The sequence below is a fragment of the Agelaius tricolor genome, unplaced genomic scaffold, assembly GCF_023055355.1.
Source record: "Agelaius tricolor isolate 1412-34295 unplaced genomic scaffold, bAgeTri1.0.p SCAF_10, whole genome shotgun sequence".
Taxonomy (NCBI): domain Eukaryota; kingdom Metazoa; phylum Chordata; class Aves; order Passeriformes; family Icteridae; genus Agelaius; species Agelaius tricolor.
Genome location: NW_027269270.1, coordinates 36128241 through 36139261, shown reverse-complemented (window position 1 = coordinate 36139261; position 11021 = coordinate 36128241). Strand labels below are relative to the sequence as shown.

Here is an 11021-nt window from a genome sequence, read left to right as displayed (position 1 = left end):
GAGGTTGTGGAGTCTCCCTCCACAGGTGCTTGTATTCAAGAACCGTCTGGACACAATCCTGTGCCATGTGCTCTGGGATGACGCTGACTGATCAGGGAGGTTGGACCAGATAAGCCACTGTGGTCGCTTTCAAACTGACCCATTCTGTGATTCTGTTAAGATCTCTGACTGTTCCAAGTTACTTTCTGAACTGGACCACACAAGGCATTTCTGACAGCCAGATTTGAAATGGCAGGTGTAGGAGGAACAAGGAGTGTGGCCCTGCCCACAACACAGAAAAAGACAAACTGCGTCCCGGAAAGCAACACTTTCAAAAGGGTATGGGGCTGCCATGGCAAAACCACATGACATCAGTGCTGCTGTTCCAAAAGCAGCCAGTGTGTTCTTTACCTGTACAAATGAGCGATCCCAAGCACGTGTAGAGGTGGCATTACCTCTGAACAGCATTCCCGATCTATCCATCCATATCTTCCAAGATACTGAAGAATGAGAGACTGCAGAAGAAATCCACAAAACTGTTCTGAAGGCTGAAGATGATGCCGGGCAGCAAGAGTGTTAAAATATTTAGCTCCTCAAAAAGACATTTCAGATGGTAGCTGATGAGAAAAAACCTGAGGTAGTGGTAATTTTACTGTGGGGCACCCATGGTAACCCCAATAAGCTGTAGCAAAGTAGCCACCAAAGAGCATTATCTCTGGCTGAGAATGTCACACGTAGAGAGATAACTGTCTTACATCAGTGGCATTAGCACTGAAGTGCCTGGTGGTATTAACTATGTTAAGTATAACACAGGTTTCGCAGTGGTGATCTGCATGCCGTTGTTATGAGCACATCAATCAAAAGTGTCAGCAGAAACATTCAGCTCACATGTTTTTCTCTCCCAACCTGAAGCTGCTTGCTTCTTCCACCCCAAGTGTCCAATGTTGTAGCTATTCCCTGCACAGAGGCCAAAGTGCTTAGCTTTGCTACACACAACCTCTACAATTTCATATAATTAAATACAAAAATAAATCCTCCTCACACCAGAAAGGAAAATGTAGGGGCAATCCAAAATACATTTACAAATTAATAAATAAGGATTTGCTGTTTTCTGTGCAAACTCTAATTGACTTTCATATTTAATTCATCATGACAAAGCAAATCTGAATTTAACCGCAAAATTACAGTGCCAGAATATTCTAGAACATTTTCTACACCATGCAAGCATTTCACAAGATGTCTTCCAATGTGTCTGTAAGGGGCACAAAGACAATCCATGTATGTGTTCAGAAAGAAGTGACAGGCCGATACACAAGCAGCACAGTCTCTGCAGAACATTGGCCATAACTGCCTTGTTTGGTGTCAGAAGAGCAGAAGAACTGGAGACAAAGCCCTCAGGGTGACAAGAGCAACAGCAATAAGTGACATTCTCTTCTTTCACTGTCACTTCAGCAACTTGGTAGCCAAAGATTGGTTCCAGAACAAGGGGAGGATGCTGTAAGCACCTCAGCCAGCAGCAAGCGTACGGTGTCTTTTCCCCAGTGGAGAATGCGCTTAATCACGTACTCTTCCCTACATTTTGCCAGTGTGATGAGGCCTATATCTGGAAATAAAGGAATTTTCCTTCTAAGAGGAAATGTCAAAAGTTTGGGCAGCATTTTATGATTTTGTGTCTGAAATCTGAGACAAGAAACTGAGGTATGACTCCACTGTTGTTGGATCTATTCCTCAGCAGGTCCAGCACTAGCACTCTCTTCCTCTAGATACGAACCCAAAAGTTTTGAAATAGTACTTACAGTCAATTGGATTTAGGTCCTTCTTCACAGGAAAGCTCACAATGGATTCTAGTGCTTCCCAATTTGTCTCAGGAGAGCAAATGCTTTTGATATCAGGAACATAAAGATTTTTGCTCCCATCAGTAGCTTCCTTCTGGGAAGTATTTAGCTCACAGCTGTTCTACTTTAACTGTTCTGCCTTGTGCTCCTTCCACTCATTTGTTCAGATGATTTATCCATTCCTAGCCACTGAAATTCTTCAGCACATAATTCCATGGTAATTCCTTCTTTCTTCTTCTCACAAAGGTTATGGCTCTCCTCAGTCTCGCACTTATCACGCAAGCTTCTAGTAGTTTTTTTATTTTAGGAAAACAGGAATCAGATCACACTGAAATAGAATGGCAGCAGTGTTCATTGTATTAACATATATGCTGGGAGCTAGAGAAATTCAAAATCAGACTTTTCCCCTTTTTCAGCTCCGCTTCAGTGTTGTTTATGTTAGTTCGTGCTTCTCATCTTAACCTACTATTCCCAATTCTTGGTTTTGGAAGGTGTTTTCAGGGAAGGTAATTTGTAAATTTCAGAGGTTTCCATTCAATGTAGATGCTTTTATCCCAGCAGATTCATTCTCATGCAACATAATAATTTGGTATTAAATCCTTAATTTACTGATTTTAAGGTAGTAGATTGTCATGATTTTAAACCCATCTGGAGATGAAACATCATGGAGCTGCTCCCTCAACCCACTTTCTTCACTCCCACCCCAGCGGAATGTGGAGGAGAATTAAAGTAAAACTTGCATATTGAGATAATAACAGTTTAATAATTGAAAATAAAATAAATACAGTCATAATGGTAAATAATAAAAAGGGAAAAAACAAGTGATGCACAATGGAATTGCTCACCATTGACTGAATAATGCCAGACCCCCCCCCGCTTCCCAAATTTAGATAGGCCCTTCTGGGTACCTCCCCCAGTTCATAGACTGGGAATGAAATTCTATGGTATGGAATACCCCTTTGGTCAGCTTTGGTTACCTGTCCCAGCTCTGCTCCCTCCCAGTTTCCTTTGTGAGCCTCCTCACTGGCAGAGCATGAGACAAGGGAAAAAAAAGTCCATTTGTGAGCTGTAAGTTTTTAGAACAGCATATGCACTTCAACCAGCAGAAGCATGCAGCGTAGCCACTTCTGCCAGCCAAATTCCTAAATTCCTTACAGCCCAGCTCTGCAAAGTGTTCGGACATTCTGCCATCTCCCTGTTACCTCCTTTATTGTCTTTTTTAGTCATTACAATTCAAGGCATCAAAACTAATTTTAGAACCAGCAGCTAGAACTTTTGACATAATTGGAGAGCTCCTTGTGACATATTTACAAGTAGTGTCTAGAGAAACCTCAACAGACTTTACTGGAGAAGAGTTCAAATGCACACACACCAGAGATGAGCAACACACCTGTCACCTTTGACTGGTATCTGTGAACAGCTTCAGCATAATCAGTCTAAATTTGTGGTTTTGATTTGTTTTACTTTTTAAGGCTGAGATCCACAAAACAAACCAAATTAAAAGTTTTCAATTTCAGCTTTTTTTAAATAGATAACCATACTTTTCATTATTTAATATTTCTTGATTGTAACATATAAAAAACAAATATTTCAGGCTTATGCAGCTTAAAGGTAGCTCAGTTTGCTCCAACTCTCTCTTTAACTTTGAAAAAACATACTGAATGTGAAAAATTTAAACTAGAAAGAATTTATTAAAGTTGTGATCAATGAAAGTAGAGAGTTGAAATTAAATTTTAATACCAATCTTCATTGTAGTGACTATTCTATTTCAGTATATGGTAATTACATTTTTTGCAACTAAAATGATAACTATTATATAAAATATTTTTATCATAACTCAAGAAAAGCCTTAATAATTCCTTTAAATAACAACAACTTCTGAATTTCTCTCCAGAAGTCAGGCCCAAATATAAAAGAAATACACTGTGTCTAGAGAGGGGTTCAGGAACTTCATCTCTCAATACATAACTGTTGACTGTGGGATGCTATATCCAGCTTCCTAATGTTGCCTATTTCATGGAGCAATTAATTTGTTATGAAGCGACCACATTCAGAAACATACTATGTAAGCATCTACAAACGGAGAGAATCATACTGAATGTACTCAATACCAATACAGTCTGCACTCTTTCCTGTTCCTTGTGCTGCCTCACCTGTACCTGACTCCAGCTGGGAACCCAGAGACTGGAGGAAGGGTGGGGAGTCTGATACTTTTTGTTACCATGGAATTATGGTACCATGGATACCCTTTGTATCTTCACAGCTTCTAGGCAGTCATGTCCCCCATGAAATACTAAATGAGGATTTTATAAATTTATCTATCCTTTTCTTTGAAACTTTTTCAGCAGATTAAAATACACCTCCTTGGCAGAAAACAGCAGTATTTCTGAGGGCAGCTCAGCTGGCAGAGCTGGAACAAACTGTAGGCATACAGCAACCTCTTGTGGCAAATCCACTACACCTGTAATAATTAATAACCTTTGAAACAACATAAGCTTCTCTTGATATGAGTTATAAACCTCTATAAAATTGCTTTAATGAACAACTGGAGAGTCCCTGTTAGCTGGACACTCAACAATACTCTGTTGTCATTTTATTGCAAAAGTTCCATACCTTTTTGGTGATTTCTCATGGGCATCTCCTCACAGCACTGACGCCTTCTTCACAGCACAGCCAACAAACTCCATCCAGCTCTCTTCTCAACCAGTAAACCCACTCTTTTATAGCACTCATCCTTATTGGACACAGCTGTGGCCTATTAAGGGCAGGCTTGTTCCTGATCTTTGTAATTAGTACAGCTGCAACTCCTCAGGGCTGAGATTACCTTCTGCACTATCTTTATTTTCTTACATTCTATCCCCCCACAATACTCAGACTTCAGAGCTGTGGTAGTCCTTCTCTTCAATTCTGGAATGAAGTAAACATTGGTAGCCCATTATAAATGCAGTATCAGACCGAAATTTCTGCTAATAATAGAATCTAGAAGTTTTTCTTTAAAATTGAGCAGGAGTGGCATAATGGCCACAAGTAGAACCTGTGGCCGTGTATGACAAGAACCATAAACATACTATAAAAGTACACATTCCTCCAGCCATCTGACCAGCTGGCTCTCCTGTGCAGGCTGAGGAGGAAAGGGCAGCAAGAAGGTGCAAGGAGGGAAGAGGAGGAATGACAACATGTGAAAACAAGGGTATTCAACAAGAGCAAGATTTTCCAAACCAAGAGGTGCCTGCCTGGGAACACGCTATGGGAAATGCACCCAACAGGAACAATATGAGTATGGCAGATGATTAGACCACTGAATTTGGGTTGGTTTTTTTTTTTTTACATTGTAGAAATAAAGTCTTCTATCCTGGAATTAAAGGTGAACTCAGGAAATTATTTGACTTATGTATGCACCACTTACCAGGAGTTTTGGGGCTGATATGGCAGGCAGAGGTTACTGTGCTTGAAATTATTTGCAGATTTATGCATACCACTTAGAGAGGAACAGGCTGAACAAGTACATCCTGCAACGCACAAAGGCTCTAAACAACAGCTACTATTTGTTTATTAAAATTAAGTCTTGATTAAGTCTTGTGCTGTAGCTCTGTTTTATTGCAACTTCCCAGTCTCGCCATGTGTAATTTCTTTGCCATCTCATCTGCTGCAGTTTCACACAAAATTCAGGAATCCCTTCATCTCAATTCAGGCCTTGGTCTGTGCACTGAACAGCATATCCTGTAGCTCCTGCTGGACCAGTGACAAGCTGCACAGTCCTGAATTCCCAAGCAGCTCTGTCCAGCACCACCCAACCCAGGAGCACCAAGTGCTTAAGGGTAGAGTCTCTTCTTTGCCCCAGAGGAAACTCCTCCCTGCAGAGAAGTCCAACAGATCGTGTGTGTCTCAGGCCATCAAACAGCACACGTGACATTACCAAGCTGACAAAGACATTGAACCAACCAACATGTATTGAAATCTCTTTTCACAGCTTTCATTGTCCCTTGGCTTCCCATCTCTGTAAGGTGTTTTGAGGGCTACAGCTAATAACAACTGCATGTTAACCAACATTGTGTCCTCCAATATGGTGAAACAAAGATCAGGAGCAGAAATACTTTCCTGAAATCATGTCATTCTCACGGAATGCCTACATTGTTTGAAATAGTCCATGAAAAGCCTGAAAACAGTCTTCCTGCAGAGGTTTGATTTTTCTAGCAAACCTACTGCATTTGCTCTTTATGTGCTGAATTTGGTGGCAATTCATATTTAAATAATGAAAGCTAAGTATTACAGCTTGAACTAAATAAAACAAATTCCCTGCAACAGAAGGCACAACAGCCTCAGCACAGTATCATTAATGATGGTGCAAACACAAACTGGACACCACCTGACTGAGCAGGACATGGAACAGAACACTTGCCAGGATTTCCTGATCTGCAAGATTCATCCTCTAGCAGAAGAGGAGATTGCACCTGCTCTAAAATGGGCAAACCCACAACACAAAGTTTATCAAAACTAGACCTCCTAGGTTCTTGTCTGGACCTGTTTTAACATGTGAAAGTTTTACCCAGGCAGCACCTGGAAGATCCTTTCCATTCCAGCCTGCTCTCTGGCAGGCCATTGGGCACTCCCTCAGCACCCTGCAGCAGTGCTCCACATACAGGGGAGCCCGGAACTGCTGCAGGGCACACCTGGATTTGTTGGGTTGGGTGGGCTGATGCAGCTCAGACACATGGGCTGAGCCCATGCTGCAGAACTCCTGTTTGCCCACAGACACGGTCTTGCCAGAAACGCGAGTTAGGGAATGTACTTAGTTCATCTCTGGGACTGCACTTGCCAAGTGTGCACTGCACAGAGCAGTGCCTAAGGGCTTTTTGACAGAACTGTTCCATCCTTAGCAATCCCTGTATGACTGCCTGATTTGTGCCACAAAGGGATTTACCACAGTTCCCTTCTACACCAAGCACATCCCTCCTCCCTGAATGCACCGCCTTAAACAGTTACGTAACATTCATCCAAAGCTTCATACAAAGTGATGTTTATAAAGGCCTGAAGAATCAGACCCCTACAACTTTTCCCTAGCTATTGATTTTCTTCAGAAATAAAAAACATAAAGATTAGAATTCTAAAGATTTTACAAATATTCTTTGTATAGGGAGCATGTATTGGCCATCAATACATTAGAGTGCACTGTGCTAATTTTGGCTTTGAGAGCATGGATAGTCATTTAACACATGGAGAGCTTGGACTCAAGTCCTGTTTGTTCACTGACATTCATATCAGTATTCACTGCCATAGAGCCAGCCTGGAGAATAGAAGTGTGCTGTAAACAATAGAAAAGCAGACTGGTTTCCAAATCCCATACCTACAACTTCAACACCCATAAAGTATATTGCTGCTGTTGTCCAGGATAACACTGATGGTATTTCACAAGTGGCTATCAGTCAGTTATGGAACCAGAGATAAAAAACAGTTGTCTTCAAAGGAGAAGCAGTACTTTAATTTTTTCTATTTATTCAAGGTGTAACCAAAATATTTATTGCACATGCTACTAATCACCACCTCCTGTGATCATAATCTTTAATCAACACAAGGGTATCTGCATTTGATGGATGGATGAAAAGATGCAGACATTAGTGTTAAATAGCAACACTAACTCTGGATAACCTTCCCAGGATCCCTTGATTTTAGAGGGATTATCTCATATATTTGCAATAGCTTTCCACTGCAGTCATGTGGAAAGCGCACCTTAAAAAGAATCCTCATTGACAGTATAACCATTTTTTGAGTATCACCTTTAACATTAAGCATGAAGTTAAGTATACAATTTTAGTGTACAATTTCACTACTATAGTTATGCATGGAGCTGAAGCATATTTAGAACATGGGTAGGATTAGGATAGGTATAGTTGGGTTCCTCTCTTGAAAGAAACAACCCAAGAAAAAATTCAGATATGCTGCAAAATGATGGATGGATCTACACATGGGAAAGCCACTCAGATTTCAATGTTTAATGGTACAACAGAATCAAGCACAAAAGGCTCAAAATTTTGTGCCACCAAAAGGTGGGATTGTTGGTATAATATTACCCTGGTTAAACCTGTTTTTGTTATATGACTTTGGTACCACCATAATATGGGACTAACATTTAAACTCAAGGTAGATATTACTGAAAGTAAAACAATTACATCTGCCCCAGTCAAAGAGGATGAGAAAATTTAATTCCCCAAAATTTTTGAAATTAGACCATGTGATCAAAAATGCAGATCAGCAACAAATGTTGTTTAATCCACCTTGGTTTCTTAAACAAATAGAACTAGTAATGCAGATTATTATTTCTACACATAAACCAATGTGGTAACCATCCTGAAGTGCTCCCCATGCAAGACAGATTGGCTACGTGGGCAAAATGCCACAAGGAATAAGAATTGTGACTGGAACCACAGGGAGTTTTAAATTCTACAGATGCTGAAATACTTATAAATAACCTGAGCACAACCATAAGTGATTTAAGCAAATTGCAACACCCTCTGTGGTGTTCTCTACCAGCATTAGAAACTAATCAATGGCTCTTATCTGACACATTGCCTCAGTGGGAAAGAATCAATGAGCGAGCTCATAGTTGATCCCAGAGGCACTTGGTGCAAACCAAGGTCAAGGTTGTTTTTCTCTTAGCTTCGTCTGAGCTCAGTTGCGGATACAATCAACAGCAGCAGCAGCAATTTTAAGAGAAGGCGAAGAAGGCACCTCCACCCACTGAACTTCAAAAAGTAATTTGGAATAATGACTGAATTTGCAAAGGAATTCCAGCCTTGGTGGCATTTAGTCCGTTATAATACCATCAATAGCACAATCCTGGTACTAATCCATATAGGAGCCTCAGTGTCCATCACTCAGTCGCTGCACTAGGCCTGAATCATAACCGAACCCTACCCCAGAGAATTCCCCGTGTGCCCATGGGGAATGGCAAACCATCAGTGTTAATACATGCACTGCATGGGAATAGGGACTCACCTGTGCCCTAACACCAAAGCCCTGACATTCGTCTGGATTCAGAATAGTGTTTGTCATTTTGAAATCCATCCTGATGAAGCTCATGAACGCGTACTTTAATATACTGGAAAACTACGTGCTTATATGAGAACAATTTGTGGCTTCATATTTGTAGATAACCGTATTGTAGATACAGATAATTACTCTAATGTTTGTGTTCCAAATTTCACCAAAATCAATGGGTGGGATTTCAATTATTCCGTTCCTGTCACATTATTATCAGCTATTGCAGTATATTTATATGCTGATTCAAGATCTGCTGCCCACCCCAGTTGGGATGAATCTCACTTGAGTAAGAAAATTATTATAGCAGGATGATCTGCAACAACTGCTGAAACAAGTTCAGAAGAATGGATAAAATACTTTGATTACTGTCCATTGTGATGTGGAAAGCACACAAGGGTTGGAACAAGTGAAAAGTGTCCTACCACAGGGGTGGTAAGACACTTTTCAGATGGTCACTAACCATCACTACAGGGAGTTTAAGTGAGAAGTCTTATCTTGTTGTTCTCCTAATACTAACCCTATTATGCTTTGTCTGAATTGCAGCACTATGTATTTGCATTTGGGAAATCATGAAGCAATTGATTTACCTGTCAGCCCCATGATTCCTTTCAGGAAAGTATGTGACAGTTCCAAAGTGAGACTTATGATATGTATAAGAAGCATCATAAGTACAGAAGTGGGGAACTGATGAATAACAGGAACAAAGTTCCAAATAATAAGACAGAGAACAAAGCAGTTAAGCAATAGGAGCAATGGCTGCAGGAATGTAGAAAACAAAAAATTGATGTCCTATGTCCTTGAAGGGGAGGGAGCAAAAAGATCACACCCTTTTTATTCAGGACTTTATATGATGGGCCAACAAACCCCCAGGTCTGACTGCTTCTATGGTGAGAACTTGCCCTTGCCATGAACTTTCCTCATTAGATTATAATAGTAAAAGCCAAATCTCTAGCTCAGCCCCCTCTGCCCACCAAGAGCCCACTGCTCAGTGAGCACATACCACGACTTCTTGGGCACTACACCTTGAGACTGAAACAGAGGGAAGCTAACAGCAACTTAACCATGGAGTGAAGTAAGATCTGCTTGGCCTGAGACTGTAACCTATAGGTGTGCCTGCCTTGGTCTGTCTCCATGCTAGCTCTGACAATTCACCACCCAGCACCCCTTTCTGCACACAACTGTAAACAGATCAAAAACCTCCACTCTCTGTGGGGATCAATTTCTTGGACACCAAAAGGGTCAAATAATCAGTTTTGAAAGAATCAGAATCATATTCTTCTGCAATCACTACCTTAAAAAAAGTCAAATTCTGAGTCAGTGCAGCTCCACAACCAACTCCCAACAGCAGGACAGTATTATCCCCTGGCTCTATTGTCCCTGCTGTCACTGCAAGCAGGTCATGGCTCAAGGACATTGCCTGGACTGGGATTTACACTTGTTCCTCCCCATTTTTAAGCTTGACCCTTCATGATTGTACTACTGCCAGGCAGTGCTAAGTCTCATACACCATGCTACCGAGTCCAAACTCCAGCCATAGCATTCTCTGCACCTTGGCTCCTCCCTGCCACCTGCCCTCCTATGCCAAGGGTTCAGCTCCAAGTCAGGTAATTCTTTCATTTATCCACCCTAGCCCCAAACAGGTTCAGACAGACTGCTTCCACTCAGTTCTTCCTGCTTGCTGGATCTCTGCAGAGGAGCTGGGTTTCTTACAGAAAGAAATGCAAACAAAAAAATACTTCTTTCATTGCACAGAAATCCTTCACAGGACTTTGTGAATTACTTATCATGCAGTAAGCCTCAGGCCTGCATTCAGCATGGAAAACCTCAGGCTCAACTGAAAGAAGCCCCATGTCTCTCAATCATGCTTTCTTAGAATAATGTTCACATCAGCTTTGCTACCATTAAACTAAAAAAACCCCCAAAACAATAGGGCTGACAGTTCCCATTCCTTCACTCAAAACTCACACAGTAAGTGAAACTTAGACTTTTTGGCATTGAGTAATTACTATATACCAGTAACACCAGGTTAGAGAGAAGCCATGATATAGTAATAAATCCTGAGTACATTTAGTAACTCTTCTCATATTTTATTGTCAGTAACAGAAACACAGCAAGATACAAGGCACACAGCTTTTGAGCATTTCACCACAGTGTGCCAAGTGTTATATA

General features: G+C 41.0%; 1 protein-coding gene across 2 annotated transcripts in view; it reads right to left on the bottom strand.

Annotated features, from left to right (window-relative positions):
* Positions 1-11021, bottom strand: part of TANC1 (tetratricopeptide repeat, ankyrin repeat and coiled-coil containing 1) — a 73756-nt gene that overhangs the window by 61011 nt on the left and 1724 nt on the right. The window lies entirely within an intron of this gene.